At 39.9% G+C, this 21,653-nt stretch overlaps 2 long non-coding RNA genes across 2 annotated transcripts; both read right to left on the bottom strand.

Annotated features, from left to right (window-relative positions):
• Positions 1-5,629: 5,629 nt before the first annotated feature.
• On the bottom strand, positions 5,630-8,705 carry LOC130989024 (uncharacterized). Its single transcript, XR_009090406.1, has 3 exons — positions 8,438-8,705; positions 6,422-6,483; positions 5,630-5,909 (listed from the first exon to the last, which is right to left on the bottom strand). It is a non-coding gene; the product is annotated as an uncharacterized LOC130989024 (long non-coding RNA).
• A 7,831-nt stretch (positions 8,706-16,536) lies between these two features.
• LOC130989023 (uncharacterized) lies at positions 16,537-19,612 on the bottom strand. The gene is made up of 3 exons (XR_009090405.1): positions 19,345-19,612; positions 17,329-17,390; positions 16,537-16,816 (listed from the first exon to the last, which is right to left on the bottom strand). It is a non-coding gene; the product is annotated as an uncharacterized LOC130989023 (long non-coding RNA).
• Positions 19,613-21,653: the final 2,041 nt, after the last annotated feature.

The raw sequence follows: 21,653 nt of genomic DNA, 5'->3' as shown, positions 1-21,653 counted from the left end.
AATACATCATCTATCTAAAGTTTTATCAATATCAGAGGGAAAACAAGGTTCATCATCCTTAAGACTCTAACATCAAAGGAAAACAGCAAGGAACTTCATCATCGAAACCATCCCCACCAGCACCAGTCCAATCTCGCTCCAAAGCTTAACCTGCACATTTAGAAATATATGCAGGGCGTGAGTAATAATACTCAATGGGCAAACGCCGGAAAAATATCAAAGGCGCTCTTAGAGCTATATGTTTGAAAACTTGCCATCTCTTCAGCAATGCACAGAAATAAGCTTAGCATCAAGAATCTGTGCATGCAGTTTTAAACATCATCACATCATAAAGAAATGACTGCAGTAAAAAATATTCATCATGTATGTACCACGTCTACAACATCATCATTATTATCGATACTGAGAAGTAGGCCTCCCTCTCAAGTACCGTGACTGGCCGACCAGAAGACGGCTCACAGTCACATCTGTGCACAAAATCCCGCTTGTGGCAGGACCGAATTCGTCTCATCAGTAGAGGGTAACATACAAACTTATCATCAAAATTTTGGCAAGTCAAACAGTTCATAAACATCATTTATCTCAAAACATCTTATAATCTCATCATCATTTAAACAGTTTAGAAAAGCTCTTAAACTGAATACTCAAAATAATGCCCACCTGGAGTCCTTCGCTTAAGCTCGGATAGGAACAGGTGACTTACTTCTTCGTCTCGCTCGGGTCTTCATGAGTCATCAACATCATCACGAAAGTTCATGTGATAAAACAAACCTCAGTTAGATCTCAATACTAAAATCCAATCTCGCTTCATCGATAACTTCTCACTCAACGTCTGTTTACCCAGTAAAACTAAATCCCTAGGTATACTCAACTTCTAAGGATTCACACGTCTTATTCTCGATTTAACTCTCAACTCGGACCATACTCAGCAAACAAGCACATAGGCATGTAGAACACATAAGCATACAACTTCACATAACAAATCACAACCAACAAACATAAGTCTGACTCGGAGACCAGAGCAGAGAAATGCTCGGTGGTCAGGGTGGAAGAACTCAGCAGAGCAGAGCAGACTAGCTTGGCAGAGCAGAGAAGAAATATTCGCCAAAGCAGAGGAATGCTCGCCAGAGAAATCATCAGTCAGGGGAATGACTTCGTCAGAGGAATCGATCATCAGAGGAATCTAACATCAGAGGAGTCAAACATCAGAGGAATTGATCGTCAGAGGAATCGATATCAGAGGAATCGATCGTCAGAGGAATCGATCGTCAGAGGAATCACGAACTCTCTGTTATGCCAGAGGAATGGCGAACTCTTTGTCGCCAGAGGAATGGCGAACTCTCTGTCGCCAGAGGAATGGCGAACTCTTGGGTCAAGGCAGAGAAATGAACTCGCTGGCAGGGCAGCGGAGAAAAGAACTCGCTGGCATAACCGGGGAAAATGAATTCTCTGGCATGCCAGCGGGGAAACGACTTGGCAGAGCAGAACGAGACTCAAGGCAGAACAAAGCGAACAAGAGTAACTCTAAACTTCATCGACTTTTCATACCCAGAAATCATCAGACATCACGTTAATCCTTTCATCTATTCATGCTCATCGTCAAAACATCATTCAAGTTATAACTTACAGATTTTCCCTATTTCTTATATCAAACCAAATTTTGTAAAAACTCATGCTCAAGACTCAGTTTTGAAAAACACCTCTTAATCACTTCAAATCATCACGTATAACATACATCTCATCACATATAACACATTTCTCACCCCATTTTTAGAAAAGAATCAGATAGATTTTTAAAAGGCATGAACCCTAATTTTCAAAAATGACGAAAAAAGTGAAGGGGGAGTTTCTCATACTTCAGTCATCCTTCTAAACACATATATCACATAAAAAGTCTAGATCTAAAAGATTAAGACACTTACTCAAGCAGTTTCGAGAAAAGGAAATTTTCTCTCTATTCTTCGAGCATCAAACTCCACTAATTTCTTGAATCAAGAGTAGAAAGTGTTTTGGGGCTAGATTTAGTGGAGTATTTCATCGTAGATACGTCTTTAGAAGCTTGAGCTTAGTCTCCAATGGAGGAGAGAAGGAATGGCGTAAGGGAGAGAGAAGAAGGTGAAGAGCCGAAAATGATGAGAATGACGGAAAGAGAGAGAAGCTCTTCGGTTTTAGCAAGATTCTTATTCCTTAAGATAAGAAGCATTAAATGCTCAATAGTTCTTTGTCTCCTCCCTTAGCAGCAAGCCTAAATCGGCTAATTACCCACATGTGAGAAGGGATTAAAATAATGGGTGTGAGTGTAGGAATGTGTGGTGGAAAATAAATCATGTACGCTAATTTTCGAGAATTAGACTGACTCAAAATAATATTAGTACGCACATATCAGGTAAATCACATAACGTCAATTAAATAACTCACACCGTTATCACATTAAAACGGATCATCACTCATCATCACTCTAACTTAATCCTCTTTATAGTGATTCACAATCACTACCTCAACTCTATCTCTCGTCTTTCATCTCAACATCAAAATCAATTTACCATCTCCATCTCAACTCGCACATCACTCTCAATTCTATCAACATCTCTAACTCAACTCGTTTCTCAAATCTCATCATTCTAACTCCATCATGAGTTTTGTCCACTCATAACTCATAATCTTCACATCTCGACATCTCAGTATTCTCAATAGTGTTAGAACACTATCTCCTAATCATAAGGAGAAGTACGGGGTGTTACATCCTACCCCCCTTAAAAGAAATTTCGTCCCGAAATTTGAGTTATTCATCTCCGGGATAAAGCTCTGGGTACTTCTCTTTCATCTTCTCTTCAAGCTCTGGGGGAATACATTCCCGTTAATTCCAAGTAGTCCATCAAATGTGACTATCAATTTCTTCGCTTTTTAGTCATCTAGAATTTTGTGCTCCGTAGCCATTCGAGGTTATTGGAGATTGGCTATTTTGTAACTGTTGCTTTAAACATCTGTTCACCACCATCTTCTCTTCAAATTCCCCAGTCTTCATTTTGAACGTTGACTCTCATTCCGACCGTGATGTCTTCCTTGGATTTTCACCAAATGAATTGACTTGTTCCTCAATTGCTGAATCTTCCGGTCCAGTCTAGCATCAGGTCTCTCTCTTTGTAGCTCAAAACTGGTACCAGGGACACTTCTTTTTAAAGGATGATGTGTTTTGGATCAAACACATACTTTCTCAGTTGAGAAACATGGAAAACGTCTTGGACGTTCGTGAAGCTCGGAGGCAACGCTAGCTTATAGGCTACTGGGCCTACTTTTTCTAATACATCATAAGGTCTTATATACCTCGGTTTGAATCCTTCCTTAACTCGAAAATACCCTCTCCCCGAGATAGGGAAAACTCACATAAACATCATTTCTAACGTCAAAAGAATCTATCAGTGATTACTCAACTATCGTATTTCCTTCTCTCGATTTTGCTAATCGATGTCATAATCATAGCGTGTGATCTCGCTTCTATTGTGGAAGTCTCTAACAGTTGTAATTTGTATGAGGCTGCCAAAGTGGCGTCTTCACGTGCTAACACATCAAACATCTTTCTATGAAAGATGCCATCACTCACTTCTCATCTCTATTCAAAACGTCGTTTCAGTCTTGGCACGTATTCATACTTTCTCTGTCAGAGCAGCGAAATCCTAACCAGAGCAGCGAAATCAAAAAGCAAGAGGAATCGAATTCCAGAGCAGCGGAATGAAACGTCAGAGAAATGGCTTCCGCTCTGGCGCAGAAATCTTATCTCGTCCTATCCTTATGTTTATATCTCAGCGCTCTAGTCTCATCAAAAGTGTAACTCTAATGCTCAATATCTCTATTTATCATCATAACTCCATCTTATCTTAAATAAAATCTCATATCTCAGTACCGTAGTACTCTCTGCAGTGTCTCGACACTACTATAACTCATAAAGGTATGGATTCACTCGTGATTCCATTCTTCAGCTCTTCTTTATCAGGCCCGCTCAGTCTCTTTTCTTAAACAAAATGGCATTATATGCCGCCTCTTAATAATTCTCTACTCTCTCTCGGTTCGAAACCTTGTTCGAAATCTTTCCACCTTCTCATCTTCTCATCCTTCTCTGAGGAATCGAGATTTCTCTGTCAGAGCAGAGGAATCGGCGTCAGCTCTGTCTAAAACAAAGACCGCTCAACACATAGGCTCTATTGGTAGAGCAGAGCTCCTCGGTCGTGAGTCTGGTGTAATGCTCAGTACTTTGCGGGGGTATTATTACCTTCAAATTCATCTTCTCGAATTCCTTGATTAGATTTACTTCTCGAGTAAGGAAAAATCTTAACTCTCCCTGATTCTCTCTTCTTAACGCGTCAGTTACAACGTCAGAGGGATCACTTCGTCCGCGGAATCACTTTGTCAGCGGAATCCCTAATTCTCTGCCAGAGCAAAGCTAAAACTCAGCAGCACTCGGCAAAACAAACAGAACTCATTTCAACACTTCTAATCATCAATCCAAACCAGCATTTAATATCATAACATGCTCGAGACTCATATACATTTAAATCTTCAAATCGACTTATGAACTTCAAGATTTTTCCCAAAATCTTGGGTAACTCATCTCACTTAAATCATCATCAACCTTCTATACACTCATGAATCATGCTCGTAGTCCTTCACTGACTCTGATCGTCTCCTTCGTTGCTCAAAGAAAAATTTGAGACTTTTACGATCGGTGTACATCTCACATTGTACTCCATAAAGATGGTGTCTCCATGTCTTCAAAGCATGCACTACGGCTGCTAAATCTAAATCTTGCGTTAGATACTTCATCTCGCGTGGTCTCCACTTGCTTTAACTCTTTTCTTTCTAACATTAGTTCCACACGAGGGCAAAGAAATCGGCGCTAGTGGAGAGGAATGCTTTCAGCTCTGTCGTCAGAGCAGAGCAGAGCTCAACTTCAGTTCTGCTTCCAGAGCAGAGCTCGGCTATAACTATCGAAAGATAAGATATCTTTTCTCCCTTGCATCAGCACACATCTTAGACTATCCTTCGATGCATCAATGTAAATTGCATACTAAGTCTCTTCCTTAGCTCTTGAAAACTTTGTTCACAATCGTTCGGCCAACCAAACTTGACCTCTTCAAGTCCAAGACTCGCATTTAACTTCTCAATTCACAATCTCTCTAACGCGATCCTCAACCGCTCTTCGTGTTCTCGTTTACTCTTCAAGTAAATCAGGATATCGTCTATGGAGACTAACACGAACTTGTCTAAGTATTCGTGAAAAACGCGATTCATGAGATCCATGAATACGGTCAGATCATTCGTCAAACCAAAGGACATCATTATAAACTCATGGTATCTATGTCTCGTACGAAATGCCGTCTTCAGAAATATTTTCCGATCGTATCTTCAGCTGGTGGTATCTCGTTCTCAAATCAAACTTCGAAAAAGTGCTCGCTCTTTGCAGTTGTCGCAGCCCGAAAACCCGACACTAGTAATAGTGGGGTACGAGTATCGATACGACTATTTTTAAAGAATAAAATATAAGAAGAACTAGGTGAACGTCATGCGGAAGCTCACGTAAAAGCATGCTAAGGAAAAACTTCATAAAATTAGCCCAAGGGTAAAATCGTCAACATTGTCATAACTTTTTAATTATTAGGAATTTCACGAACAAAAACAAAACGCGTATAGTTCATTTTTCATAAGGAAGCATAATTTGCAGAGTATCGCAGCAAAAGGCGAACCGATTATATGTATGAAGACACATAACCGTGAGTGTATTGCTTGATCTCAAAAGAAACTAAGTAATTCAAACATCAAGACTCTATTATCATAGAGGCAAAATAGTAATTTAATTCACATCATTTGAAACTCTCCCCCCATCAGCACCAGTCCAATCTCACTCCCAGCTTAGCCTGCACATTTAGAAATACATGCAGGGCGTGAGTACATAATACTCAGTGGGCAAATGCCGAAAAACAAGAAATGTGCTCTTAGAGCTATAGGTTTGAAGCTTGCCACATCTCAGCAACACACAGAAATAAATTAGCATTAAAAGAATCTGTGCATGCAGTTTTCATAATCAACATCATAAATAAGTGTCTGCAGACAAAGTATACGTCATGTATGTACCGCATCTACAACTCATCATCATAATTAAGGTACTGAGAAGTAGGCCTCCCTCTCAAGTACCGTGATCGGCCGATTTGCTCAACGGCTCACAGTCACCTCTGTGCACAAAATCCCGCTTGTGGCAGGACCGAATTCGTCTCATCAGTAGAGGGTAACACACAAGCTCAACATCAAAAATTGGCAAGTCAAACAGTTCTCAAATATCATTTATCTCAAAACATTTGATAAGCTCATAACATGATAACATCATTTTAGAAAGCTCATATGATAAACATATACTCAAAATATTGCCCACCTGAAGTCCTTCGCTTATTCTGGAAAGAAATCAGGCAACTTACTGCTTCGTCTCGCTCGGGCCTTCATATGTCATCATCACATCGTCATCGTCATCGAAGGTTCATGTGATAAAACAAACCTTAGTCAGAAACTCAAATTCTAAATCCAATCTCTTCTTTACTCTAACTTCTCACTCAACGTCTATTTACCCGTTAAAACTCAATCCCTAGGTATACTTGGCTTCTAAGGATTCACACGTCCAATTTTCGACTTAACTCTCAACTCGACTCAAACTCATAGCAAACAAGCACATAAACAACTATAAACACTTAGGCATATTAAAAACACACATAGACAAGTCGAAAACAAGCTTTACTCTGCACTGACTCAACTTTAAAACCTCACCAGACTCTGTACAGACCTCTCCTGGGGTCGTAACTCATACCAAAAGAAACCTCTTCGAGTCTAGTTTCATTTAAAAAAAAGTAGGATCAAAAACTCCAAGTATGTTAGGAGATATGACTGTTTTACTACAGTCTACCATATTCGGCAGTTTTTAGCAACCGAAAAGTTTGATTTTTGAAAAATAGTAAACGTTGTCAAAACGGTCTGAAATTTTGTGGGTACTTAGCTAGGACACTCAGGTATCAACCATAAAAATTTGGGTTCCAGAATGCTAAGGAAAGCTACTGGAAACGATGACTCTATTGGCTACTCACCGAACAATTCGGCAGAATGTAGCAGTTTTAGTTTTACATTTTATAAAAATAGCAAACGAAGTCCAAATGACTTGAAATTTTACCGGTGTGCTCAAGACTCTCAAATATACCTACCATAAAAGTTTCAGGGCGTTTGGGTATCAAGAACCCATCGAAAACAGTAGGTCAGTGTGTCGTGAAAAACGACTCCGAAACATACACACTAGCAAACATGCTCAACTCAACATTTATACAAAGCAAACACATCAAAACTCATTTTAAGCACTTACAGCACTTAAAAACATTCAAATACATCAAAATACTCGTAATACTCAATCTCGACTCTTTTCTTTCATCATCCACTCAAATCTCATAGAAAACACTTCAACGAACATATCTAGCAAATTCCTTTTCAATTTCATGCTCGAAATTTCTCAAATACTCAAATATGATCATTTACATCATATAACTCATTATTCTCATATTTACTCTCTTTTTATCATAAAAACTATATTTATTACATTTTTATGAAAATCCATGTATCAACATAAAACTCTTAGCAAAACATGGATATAATTCTCATAATGATCATAGAGCAAATTGAACCTTATTTTATCAAGCATCAAACTCACATCATACAAAAACTCAAAACTCATACAAACTAAACTTAGTCAAAATTTTATTTAGCCTACAATAGACTTAATCAAAAATACAAAGACACTACTATCATGCTTAAAAACATATATCTCAAGCAAAATCACTTAAATAACACATAGACTAAAAAGTCCTAATTTTTACTAAACTAACTCTTTGAAATTTTTACAAACACATACAAATCTTTAATCTACTCATAGATCTTTCATTTTTAACCAATTAATCTCACATCAAAACCATCAATTCACCAATAAGGGCATATATACACATATCCCTAATTTTAGTAAACTAACCCACATCAAAAACTCCAATTGACATCATATACTTAAATTAATCCATCAATCATCATCATCTACACCTCATAGACTCATTTATATCATCAATTCATCATTTAACTCATTAACTCAAAAGTTACCATTTTTGGGTAAACTAACTTCCATCAAAGTTTCACATCTCATGACACATATTTCACAACATATATCAAACATCAATACACATCACATAATCTCTCATTTTTCACCCCCAAACAAGAAAAGAAAAAGAAAAATTTTGAAAGGGGTGAAGACCCACTTTTTCGAAAATTTGGAAAAGAAAAGGGAGGGGTGATTTTCTTGCTCATCTTTCAAGAATACACTCACATAACATCTTTCAAACAAGATTTTAGGGAAGACATGGTTACTTACCCAAGTTCTTACCAAAGTTTACACTTTCTCACTCTAAATTTTGAGGCTCTTCTTCAAGGAATCTCTTGATCAAATGAGGATAGATAGTGTTTATGGAAAGTTTTAGAGTGATGTGAGGTGTTTGGTAGTATTATTGGAAGCTTCGAAGGTTTGCTCTAATGGTGGAAAATGGTGGAAGTGTGAGGTGAAGAAGATGAGTGTATGTGTGTGTTGGGCGAAAATTGTAGTGAGGGAGAGAGAGATGGCCGAAAATTTTAGTGAGGGAGAGAGAGATTTGGCTTTGCAAGATTGAATTTGATCTTGTGATCTTTAAAGGAGATTTGCAAATCTTATGAAATATTTGCTAATTAATGGATGATCCTTCTCTCTCTAATCTCTCTCTAATCTCTACACTCTCTCATCTCATACTCTCAATCTCTACTCTCTCAATTCCATACTTAGCAAAATTGAGACATATAACATATGGTATGGGAGATTAAAATAAAGTGTGAGAAGGGTGATTAAATAAAAATCACAAAACTATGGTAAAGTCACTCATTAATAAAATACCATAGTATAATTATTCATGTGACCAAAATAATGATCATAGCACTATTATTAGTGCACTCACTCAATTATAATATTCCTCTTCGTAGGAAAAATAATTTAAAAATATTATGCCCGGAAAAAGTTTCATAAACCGGCATCATTCGATTTCTCGATAAAAATAACCCATACTTGCTTTGGAAACTCAATCAAAATTCCAAATGCTAAGGTCTCGAATAGAAATCATAATAACTCGGTCACAGTGACACACATCACGAAAATCACATAATCAATCAGTCACGTAATTTCACATAATGTCACATCAAAGCAGTCGGCAAAGCAAACAAACTAGACATCTCTCGGACCGACTCTTTTCATCAAGGTTCTCACTCTTTCTTCCTCGACTCTAGGTCAGACTCATTATACCTATTCTCTTTAATAGGTCAATCAAACTCTGATAACTCAGTATCTGGTAAATCTATTCCCGGTAATCGGAAATAAAATTAAAATCTCAGCTCAATTCAATTAGCATCTCTATCTCAGCTCATTTCTCGAATCTCATCATTCTAACTCTATCCTTGGTTTAGTCCCTCGTATCTCTATTTAAAAGACAATCTGTCTTATCTAATCATAAAAAAAAAGTCTCGCGTCTCAACATCTCAGTTCTCTCAATAGTGTTAAGACACTATCTCACATCATAGGAAAAAGTACGGGGTGTTACATCCTACCCCCCTTAAAAAAAAATTTCGTCCCGAAATTTGAGTTATTCACCTTCGGGAAAAAGCTCTGGATACTTCTCTTTCATCTTCTCTTCAAGTTCCCATGTTGATTCTTCTTGACCGTGATGTCTCCATCGGATTTTCACCAAAGGAATCGACTTGTTCCTCAATTGTTGAATCTTCCGGTCCAGAATAGCATCGGGTCTCTCTTCATAGCTCAAATCCGGTTCTAGGGACACTTCTTCTTGATGAATGACGTGTTTTGGATCAAACACGTACTTTCTCAATTGAGAAACATGGAAAACGTCATGGACGTTCGCGAAGCTCGGAGGCAACGCTAGTTTATAGGCTACAGGGCCTATCTTTTCTAATACATCATAAGGTCCTATATACCTCGGTTTAAGTTTTCCTTTCACTCCAAAACGGTGAACTCCTCTAGATGGGGAAACTTTTAGAAAAACCTTGTCTCCCTCTTCAAAATGAATCTCCGTCCTTCTGGTGTCTGCATAAGATTTCTGACGATCTTGTGCCTCTTTTATTCTCTGTCGAATCTGTCTCACAATAGTGATCATCTCTTCTATCGCGTCAGGTCCAAGTACCTTTCTCTCTCCAACTTCATCCCAATAAAGCGGAGATCTACACTTCCTTCCATACAAGGCTTCGTATGGAGCCATGTTGATAGTTGACTGAAAACTATTATTGTAAGCAAACTCGATCAGGGGTAAAACTTGCTCCCATTGATTTCCTCTATCAAGTACTACAGTTCGGATCATGTCCTCCAAAACCTGAATAGTTCTCTCGGACTGTCCATCTGTTTGCGGATGAAACGCTGTACTAAAATTTAATTTAGTACCCAACTCTTTCTGCATGCTCATCCAAAATCGTGAAGTAAACTTCGAGTCTCGATCTGATGTGATCGTCATCGGTACTCCATGCAATCGCACTATCTCTCGGATATAAATCTGAGCTAACTTGTCAGATCCATAAGTAATCTGAATCGGTACAAAATGTGCACTCTTCGTCAATCGATCGATGATTACCCAAATAGCGGTATTTCCTCTTTTTGACTTTGGCAGTCCTGTCACAAAGTCCATGGCTATATCACTCCATTTCCACTCTGGAATTTCCAATGGCTGTAACTTGCCATAGGGTCGTTGGTGTAACGCTTTCACTTGCTGACAGGCTAGACATCTTTCAACGAAAGACGCTATCTCTCGCTTCATTCCTTCCCACCAAAACTTCGTTCTCAAGTCTTGGTACATCTTCGTACTTCCTGGGTGTGCGGTATAAGGGGTGTCATGAGCTTCACTCATGATTTCATTCTTCAGCTCCTTTTTATCGGGCACACACAGTCTTCCCTCAAACAAAATGGCATTATCTGCCGCCTCTTGATAATTCTCCACTTTTTCAGTTCGAATCTTCATTCGTAACTTTTCCATCTTCTCATCCTCTCTCTGAGCTGTGACTATTCTCGTTCGTAAGTCAGGTGTAATGCTCAGTGCAGAAATTACTATTCATGTCGTTTGTGGTGGTATTACTACCTCCAAATTCATCTTCTTGAATTCCTTGATCAGGTTCTCTTCTCGAGTAAGGAGAAATCCTAACTCTCCCTGATTCTTTCTGCTCAAAGCGTCAGCTACAACGTTAGCTTTTCCGGGATGATAATTTATCCCGCAATCGTAGTCCTTCACCAACTCTAACCATCTTCGTTGTCGCATGTTCAGATCTTTTTGCTCAAAGAAATATTTGAGACTTTTATGATCAGTGTATATCTCACACCGTGATCCATAGAGATGGTGTCTCCAGATCTTCAAAGCATGCACTACGGCTGCTAATTCTAAATCATGCGTCGGATAATTCACCTCGTGCGGTCGCAGTTGTCGTGAAGCATACGCTATAACTTTTCCTTCTTGCATCAGTACACAACCTAGACCATGCTTGGATGCATCAGTGTATACTGCATACTCTTTGTCTGCTTTCGGAACAGCTAAAACTGGGGCAATAGTGAGCCTCTTCTTCAGCTCTTGAAAATTTCGCTCACATTCGTCCGTCCAGACGAATTTGACTTCTTTCTTTAGCAGGTGCGTTAATGGCTTTGCAATTTTTGAAAAGCCCTCTATAAAACGTCGGTAATATCCTGCTAATCCCAGAAAACTGCGAATCTCGTGCGGTGTGGTTGGCGATCTCCATTCCTGTACCGCTTGAACTTTCGCTGGGTCTACCTCAATTCCTCTCGCGGAAACGATATGGCCAAGAAAATTGATTTCTTTAAGCCAAAACTCGCATTTGCTAAACTTCGCATACAGCTTTTCCGCTCGTAAACTTTCCAACACGATCCTCAAATGCTCTTCGTGTTCTCGTTTACTCTTCGAGTAAATCAGGATATCGTCTATGAAGACTAACACAAACTTGTCTAAGTATTCGTGAAAAACGCGATTCATGAGATCCATGAATACTGCCGGAGCATTCGTCAAACCGAAAGGCATAACTATAAACTCATAGTGTCCGTATCTTGTACGAAATGCCGTCTTCGGAACATCTTCCGATCGTATCTTCAGCTGATGGTATCCCGTCCTCAAGTCAATCTTTGAAAAGGTGCTCGCTCCTTGTAGTTGATCGAACAGATCATCGATTCGAGGTAACGGATACTTATTCTTCAATGTCACTTTGTTCAGCTCTCGATAATCGATACACAGCCTTAAGCTTCCATCCTTCTTTTTAACGAAAAGAACTGGTGCTCCCCACGGGGAAACACTAGGTCGAATGAAGCCCATATCTAAAAGTTCTTGAAGTTGCAGCTTCAACTCTTGCAACTCAGCAGGGGCCATTCTGTATGGTGCTTTCGACGTCGGTGCTGCACCAGGCTCTAAGTCGATCGTAAACTCGAGTTGTCGGTCTGGGGGTAATCCTGGTAAAGTCTCAGGAAAAACGTCTTTGAACTCTCGCACGATCGGCACGTCATCAACGTTTGCCTTGGACTCGTCTCTCTGGTTCAGATATACAACGTACGCGGTTGTATCCTTTCTTCGCAAGAGCTTTCTTGCTTGCAATGCCGAGATGATCGGCGTCTTCTTCCATTTTCCCTCAATGCCAATGAAGGAAGTAGGTTCTTGGCCAGGTGGCTGAAAAGATATCCGTCTCTCCTTGCATTGTATCTTTGCATGATTCTCCTCTAACCAATCCATTCCCAAAATTATATCCAAGTGCCACATAGGCATCAATCTCAGGTTTCTAGCCTCGAGCTTAATCGATTCTAACTTAAATTCTAAGTTAGGGCATACGTGCGAAACCGTAGTAGTTCTGCCTATAGGTGTGGTTACTCTTAGAGATTGTGGGGCAGGCTCTACTTTCAATTCTAAGGTATCGACACAAGTATGTGAGATAAAAGAATGCGAAGCTCCAGTATCAAACAAAACTACGATAGGCACTCCTTTCAACTCGCCTATACCTGTCAAATTTCTTTGGTTCTTCTCTGGTGCCTTCTGATCCAGTGCAAACACCCTCTGGTGATGCTGTTGATTTGCCTGCGGGGCTGGTGGTTGCCTTTTTGACTGACGCGGCCGATAGGCTTGCTGTTGTCGTTGTGGCGGAGGTAGCGGTAAGATTCCATCCATTGCTTTGAGTTGTGGCCGGAATTGGTTCGGTCGTCCTCCGCTCCCACTTGGCTGACGATTCGGACACTGGTTCGAGTAGTGTCCAACTTTTCCGCAGGTGTAACAGGCATTCTGTCCCATTTTACACTCTCCCAAATGGAGTTTATTGCACTTCGGGCAAGGCGGTAATCCTCGCGGTCCTTGAAAAACTGCTGCTGGGGCAGCTGGGCCAACATAAGGTCGTTTATCTCTGTTCTGAAATTGTGGTGGCACATTCTGACTCTGCCACGGCTTCTTGGGACCTTGATTTCGGTCGTCCCATTTTCTCTTGCCCTTTTGGCTTTGTCCAGAAAAAGGATGATTTCCCGATTGAACATTCGGGTTTGATTGTGGAATCGAGCCTTGACTCGGTCTCTCTGGCTGCATTGCCAGTTCCATGTCTAGCGCTCGGTTTAAAGCCTCAGCGTAGGTTAGCGCACTCTGACTCGCTAAAACGACTCGTATCTCTTGCTTTAATCCGGAGCAAAACAGTTCTGACATCTTTTCATCTGTATCTACTCGATATGGAGCATATCGGGCCAAATCGCAAAATTGTCGGTCATACCCAGCTACCGTCTTACTCCCTTGCTTCAAATTTACAAACTCCATCTCTTTCTTCTTTCGATAGCTTCGGGGTATGTATTTCTCACAAAGAGCTTCTTTGAACTGCTCCCAGGTAAGAGCTGCTATCTGCTCCTCGTTCATCGTCTTCTGCTTCGCTTCCCACCAGAAATCTGCGGATCCCTTAAGTTGATACGACATACACATGAGTCGCTCAGCGTCATTACATCGAAGGAATCTAAAAATTCTCTCCATACTTCGAATCCACTCCTCGGTTTCAGCGGGATCTCCTGATCCATTGAATGTTGGTGGGTTTTGTCGCAGAAAAAGTTCCTCTACCCTCCTTTCTTGTTGTGGGGGAGGTGGTAGCGTGGGATCTCTCTGCTCCTCTTCCTCCTCTTCTTCTCGATCTATGTTCCTTCTGTTCCCCCTTCTTCTCGGAGGCATACTATAAAGGAAAAAAAAGAAACATATAACTATCGGCTTCGAAACTAGCCGTCCGTCATAAAAAAAACAAACAAACGATTTCTCTTTTTCTCACTTCGCTTCTATATCTCTTTTGAAAAACTCAAAACTCTCAAAAATTTTCGTCTACTCAATTTCTCGTCTATCATCGATCATTATTCTCATCAACCTCTATTTCTCGTTTATCACTATGCATCAGCATCATCATCATTCTCAAAACTCTGATAAGGAAGGTAAAACTCACTAATCATCAACATCTCAGTATATATTTATAGGGAAAATTGCCTCTTCCTCGAGGGCTTTTACAAAAGTAGGATCCTATATACAACGGTCCTAATACTAAAATGATGCTCTAGCTATACAAGCATCATAGGTACTAAGCACCTATAGATATATGCTATCTACATATACACACTATACTATGCCTCTCTACATATATATATATCAACTATGCATCTATACATATATGCGCGTCTACTAAATATACGATCACCAGTCGTCATCTCCTGCAATCCTGCTCGTCGCCTCGTCATCATCCATGTCCTCACTCGGCTCCGTCTCCTCGTCCTGCTCTGCCTCCTGACTCCCGTACTCGTCAATCAGTCGATAGACGCTGTCATCACTCGGCTCATCCTCAACGTCCGTGTCCATCATCGGTCCAAAAACCGGCACCTCGGGAACAGGTACCCATGTCTCAACTCCGTCGGCTGTAGTGTGACGCTGCAACGGCTGAGTCCGTCCGTATCCGACCGTCATCTCTGGAGTCTCCTCATCCGGGGTCCTCCTCATCACTGTCAAGGAGTATGGGCCGAGAACTTCCCTCCTGGGTGTCTCGGGACGGTGGGTATAAAATCGAATGCATATATGTCTGAAAGGCCAAAGTGCCAAGCTCAGGTAGCGGGGCAACCCTCGGATATGGATCGAAGGGGACATACTGTATCTCAGGCTCGGTGGAAACAATCGGCTGTGCCGACTCAACCGGTGGCAGTGGCGAAGATGCCGTCGCCGGTGTCCAATCCCAAGGCGGTAACTCGGCACTGGAAAAAGGAATGAGTGATAGAAACGCAAACGGGTCATGCTCTACCACTGGAGAATACGTCTCAAAGGTAGTCGGCTCGGAAACAACAGGCTCAGATAGAACTGGCATCGGATCAACTGGAGGTGGAGGTGCAATCGGAAACTGCTCCTCGGGAAGTGGGGGCACAACAAGTAGCTCCCTTCCCTGGGCTGGTCCCTCTAACTGTCCATACGGCGGTGGAGGTGGCTCGTCAAAAGCAAAATAGCGGTGGCTCAACGTCGCGATGAAACCACGGAAATCGGCGCTCACTAACCGCCCAAACTCAGTCCTCCTGATATACTGCGGCACCAGCGAAGCCGCCCAGTCTTGCCATCCGAGTGGCAGCTGTGGAATCAGGTGAGTAATAGCCTCAGCCTCATCTATCCCATGGGCACTAGCCTCCAACCAGCGTCGGTGGTAGTACGCTAGAAACTCCCCAAGAGTATCGCCCTCGCGCAGTCCAGTAGTCCTGAACCATCGGCGCATCGCCTCGCTGTATCGTCTCTGTATCGATGCCTCCTCTTCACTCTGCATCCTGTAAAATATCACGTTCATTAGAAAATGGATACGAAACTTACTTGGTACATCTCAATCAACAACATACTCGTCCTCGTTTGATAAGGTGGGGCATCGGCTATACTAGCCTCAACATTTCTCCTCATATTCCACATCAACTGCCTCATATCAGATTCCGTCCTCTCAAACAATTCCGTCATCAAAACAATTCATAACTCATTAGTGAAACAAACTCAACTTTCAATCAAGAAAGCGACAAGAAACAACATCAACTTCTTACCTCGTTTAAGCCGGAGGAGATGGGGTGCTGGGGTTTCGTTTCAAACTAACTTTCTCAAATTAGTCTAAGAATTCAAATTAGACTAGTACTCAATTTTAAAAGAGTAGAAGCAATCAAGGGTTCAACTTAGTCAAGCAATAGACTCAGAGCAGATGACCTGCTCTGATACCACCCTGTCGCAGCCCGAAAACCCGACACTAGTAATAGTGGGGTACGAGTATCGATACGACTATTTTTAAAGAATAAAAGATAAGAAGAACTAGGTGAACGTCATGCGGAAGCTCACGTAAAAGCATGCTAAGGAAAAACTTCATAAAATTAGCCCAAGGGTAAAATCGTCAACATTGTCATAACTTTTTAATTATTAGGAATTTCACGAACAAAAACAAAACGCGTATAGTTCATTTTTCATAAGGAAGCATAATTTGCAGAGTATCGCAGCAAAAGGCGAACCGATTATATGTATGAAGACACATAACCGTGAGTGTATTGCTTGATCTCAAAAGAAACTAAGTAATTCAAACATCAAGACTCTATTATCATAGAGGCAAAATAGTAATTTAATTCACATCATTTGAAACTCTCCCCCCATCAGCACCAGTCCAATCTCACTCCCAGCTTAGCCTGCACATTTAGAAATACATGCAGGGCGTGAGTACATAATACTCAGTGGGCAAATGCCGAAAAACAAGAAAGGTGCTCTTAGAGCTATAGGTTTGAAGCTTGCCACATCTCAGCAACACACAGAAATAAATTAGCATTAAAAGAATCTGTGCATGCAGTTTTCATAATCAACATCATAAATAAGTGCCTGCAGACAAAGTATACGTCATGTATGTACCGCATCTACAACTCATCATCATAATTAAGGTACTGAGAAGTAGGCCTCCCTCTCAAGTACCGTGACCGGCCGATTCGCTCAACGGCTCACAGTCACCTCTGTGCACAAAATCCCGCTTGTGGCAGGACCGAATTCGTCTCATCAGTAGAGGGTAACACACAAGCTCAACATCAAAAATTGGCAAGTCAAACAGTTCTCAAATATCATTTATCTCAAAACATTTGATAAGCTCATAACATGATAACATCATTTTAGAAAGCTCATATGATAAACATATACTCAAAATATTGCCCACCTGAAGTCCTTCGCTTATTCTGGAAAGAAATCAGGCAACTTACTGCTTCGTCTCGCTCGGGCCTTCATATGTCATCATCACATCGTCATCGTCATCGAAGGTTCATGTGATAAAACAAACCTTAGTCAGAAACTCAAATTCTAAATCCAATCTCTTCTTTACTCTAACTTCTCACTCAACGTCTATTTACCCGTTAAAACTCAATCCCTAGGTATACTTGGCTTCTAAGGATTCACACGTCCAATTTTCGACTTAACTCTCAACTCGACTCAAACTCATAGCAAACAAGCACATAAACAAGTATAAACACTTAGGCATATTAAAAACACACATAGACAAGTCGAAAACAAGCTTTACTCTGCACTGACTCAACTTTAAAACCTCACCAGACTCTGTACAGACCTCTCCTGGGGTCGTAACTCATACCAAAAGAAACCTCTTCGAGTCTAGTTTCATTTAAAAAAAAGTAGGATCAAAAACTCCAAGTATTTTAGGAGATATGACTGTTTTACTACAGTCTACCATATTCGGCAGTTTTTAGCAACCGAAAAGTTTGATTTTTGAAAAATAGTAAACGTTGTCAAAACGGTCTGAAATTTTGTGGGTACTTAGCTAGGACACTCAGGTCTCAACCATAAAAATTTGGGTTCCAGAATGCTAAGGAAAGCTACTGGAAACGATGACTCTATTGGCTACTCACCGAACAATTCGGCAGAACGTAGCAGTTTTAGTTTTACATTTTATAAAAATAGCAAACGAAGTCCAAATGACTTGAAATTTTACCGTTGTGCTCAAGACTCTCAAATATACCTACCATAAAAGTTTCAGGGCGTTTGGGTATCAAGAACCCCTCGAAAACAGTAGGTCAGTGTGTCGTGAAAAACGACTCCGAAACATACACACTAGCAAACATGCTCAACTCAACATTTATACAAAGCAAACACATCAAAACTCATTTTAAGCACTTACAGCACTTAAAAACATTCAAATACATCAAAATACTCGTAATACTCAATCTCGACTCTTTTCTTTCATCATCCACTCAAATCTCATAGAAAACACTTCAACGAACATATCTAGCAAATTCCTTTTCAATTTCATGCTCGAAATTTCTCAAATACTCAAATATGATCATTTACATCATATAACTCATTATTCTCATATTTACTCTCTTTTTATCATAAAAACTATATTTATTACATTTTTATGAAAATCCATGTATCAACATAAAACTCTTAGCAAAACATGGATATAATTCTCATAATGATCATAGAGCAAATTGAACCTTATTTTATCAAGCATCAAACTCACATCATACAAAAACTCAAAACTCATACAAACTAAACTTAGTCAAAATTTTATTTAGCCTACAATAGACTTAATCAAAAATACAAAGACACTACTATCATGCTTAAAAACATATATCTCAAGCAAAATCACTTAAATAACACATAGACTAAAAAGTCCTAATTTTTACTAAACTAACTCTTTGAAATTTTTACAAACACATACAAATCTTTAATCTACTCATAGATCTTTCATTTTTAACCAATTAATCTCACATCAAAACCATCAATTCACCAATAAGGGCATATATACACATATCCCTAATTTTAGTAAACTAACCCACATCAAAAACTCCAATTGACATCATATACTTAAATTAATCCATCAATCATCATCATCTACACCTCATAGACTCATTTATATCATCAATTCATCATTTAACTCATTAACTCAAAAGTTACCATTTTTGGGTAAACTAACTTCCATCAAAGTTTCACATCTCATGACACATATTTCACAACATATATCAAACATCAATACACATCACATAATCTCTCATTTTTCACCCCCAAACAAGAAAAGAAAAAGAAAAATTTTGAAAGGGGTGAAGACCCACTTTTTCGAAAATTTGGAAAAGAAAAGGGAGGGGTGATTTTCTTGCTCATCTTTCAAGAATACACTCACATAACATCTTTCAAACAAGATTTTAGGGAAGACATGGTTACTTACCCAAGTTCTTACCAAAGTTTACACTTTCTCACTCTAAATTTTGAGGCTCTTCTTCAAGGAATCTCTTGATCAAATGAGGATAGATAGTGTTTATGGAAAGTTTTAGAGTGATGTGAGGTGTTTGGTAGTATTATTGGAAGCTTCGAAGGTTTGCTCTAATGGTGGAAAATGGTGGAAGTGTGAGGTGAAGAAGATGAGTGTATGTGTGTGTTGGGCGAAAATTGTAGTGAGGGAGAGAGAGATGGCCGAAAATTTTAGTGAGGGAGAGAGAGATTTGGCTTTGCAAGATTGAATTTGATCTTGTGATCTTTAAAGGAGATTTGCAAATCTTATGAAATATTTGCTAATTAATGGATGATCCTTCTCTCTCTAATCTCTCTCTAATCTCTACACTCTCTCATCTCATACTCTCAATCTCTACTCTCTCAATTCCATACTTAGCAAAATTGAGACATATAACATATGGTATGGGAGATTAAAATAAAGTGTGAGAAGGGTGATTAAATAAAAATCACAAAACTATGGTAAAGTCACTCATTAATAAAATACCATAGTATAATTATTCATGTGACCAAAATAATGATCATAGCACTATTATTAGTGCACTCACTCAATTATAATATTCCTCTTCGTAGGAAAAATAATTTAAAAATATTATGCCCGGAAAAAGTTTCATAAACCGGCATCATTCGATTTCTCGATAAAAATAACCCATACTTGCTTTGGAAACTCAATCAAAATTCCAAATGCTAAGGTCTCGAATAGAAATCATAATAACTCGGTCACAGTGACACACATCACGAAAATCACATAATCAATCAGTCACGTAATTTCACATAATGTCACATCAAAGCAGTCGGCAAAGCAAACAAACTAGACATCTCTCGGACCGACTCTTTTCATCAAGGTTCTCACTCTTTCTTCCTCGACTCTAGGTCAGACTCATTATACCTATTCTCTTTAATAGGTCAATCAAACTCTGATAACTCAGTATCTGGTAAATCTATTCCCGGTAATCGGAAATAAAATTAAAATCTCAGCTCAATTCAATTAGCATCTCTATCTCAGCTCATTTCTCGAATCTCATCATTCTAACTCTATCCTTGGTTTAGTCCCTCGTATCTCTATTTAAAAGACAATCTGTCTTATCTAATCATAAAAAAAAAGTCTCGCGTCTCAACATCTTAGTTCTCTCAATAGTGTTAAGACACTATCTCACATCATAGGAAAAAGTACGGGGTGTTACAGCAGTTGATCAAACAGATCATCGATCCGGGGTAACGGATACTCATTCTTTATCGTCATTTTATTCAATTCTCGATACTCGATACACAACCTCAAGCTGCTATCCTTCTCTCTAACAAACGAATTTGGTGCTTCCCACGGGGGAAACACTAAGTCGATTGAAACTCATATCGAGATGTTCTTGTAGTTGCAGCTTCAACTCTTGCAACTCGGTGGGGGCCATTCTGTATGGCTCTTTCGACGTCGGTGACACGCCAGGCTCCAATTAAATCATAACCCAAACTGTCGGTCTGGGGGTAATCTCGGTAAAGTCTTAGGGAAAACATCTTTATACTCTCGCACGACGGCCATCATCAGCGTTTTATTTTTTTATTTTTGGATTCGTCTCTCTCTCTGGCTCAGATATACGACATACGCGGTTGTATCATTTCTCCGCAAGGACTTTCTTGCTCGCAGTGCCGAGATGATCAACGTCTTCTTCCATCTTTTATCAATACCCATAACCGAGGTAGGCTCTTGGCCGAGAAATTGAAACGTTATTCGTCTCTCCTTGTCTTGTATCGTCACATGGTTTTCCTCTAACCAGTACATTCTAAAAGTTATATCCAAGTGCCATATAAGCATCAATCTCAGGTTTCTCGCCTCGAGCTTAATCGATCTCACTCGAATTCTGAGTCAGGGCACACGGATGAAACCGTAGTGGTTTAGCCTATGAGTGTGATTACTCTTTAGAGGTTGTGGAACAGGCTCTTCATTCGATGTCGAACAAAATACTATGGGTACATCCTCAATTCGTCTATTTCTGACAAAATTCTTCTATTCTTGTCTGGTACTTTTTTTTTATTCACGCGCGAACAATCTCTGGAGATGAGGTCGATTCGCCTACGGGGCCGGTGGTCGCCCTCTTGATTGACGTGGTCGAAAGGCTGGCTGTTGCCGATGTGGTGGAAGTAGCGCTAGGATTCCCTCCATTGCTTTTGAGTTGCGGCCGAACTGACTCGGCTGTCCTCCGCTTCCACTTTGCTGCCGATTCGGACACTAGTTGAGTAGTGCTCGACCCTTCC

Source organism: Salvia miltiorrhiza, chromosome 6 (genome assembly GCF_028751815.1).
Source record: "Salvia miltiorrhiza cultivar Shanhuang (shh) chromosome 6, IMPLAD_Smil_shh, whole genome shotgun sequence".
Lineage (NCBI taxonomy): Eukaryota > Viridiplantae > Streptophyta > Magnoliopsida > Lamiales > Lamiaceae > Salvia > Salvia miltiorrhiza.
This window is presented reverse-complemented; position numbering and strand designations above follow the sequence as displayed.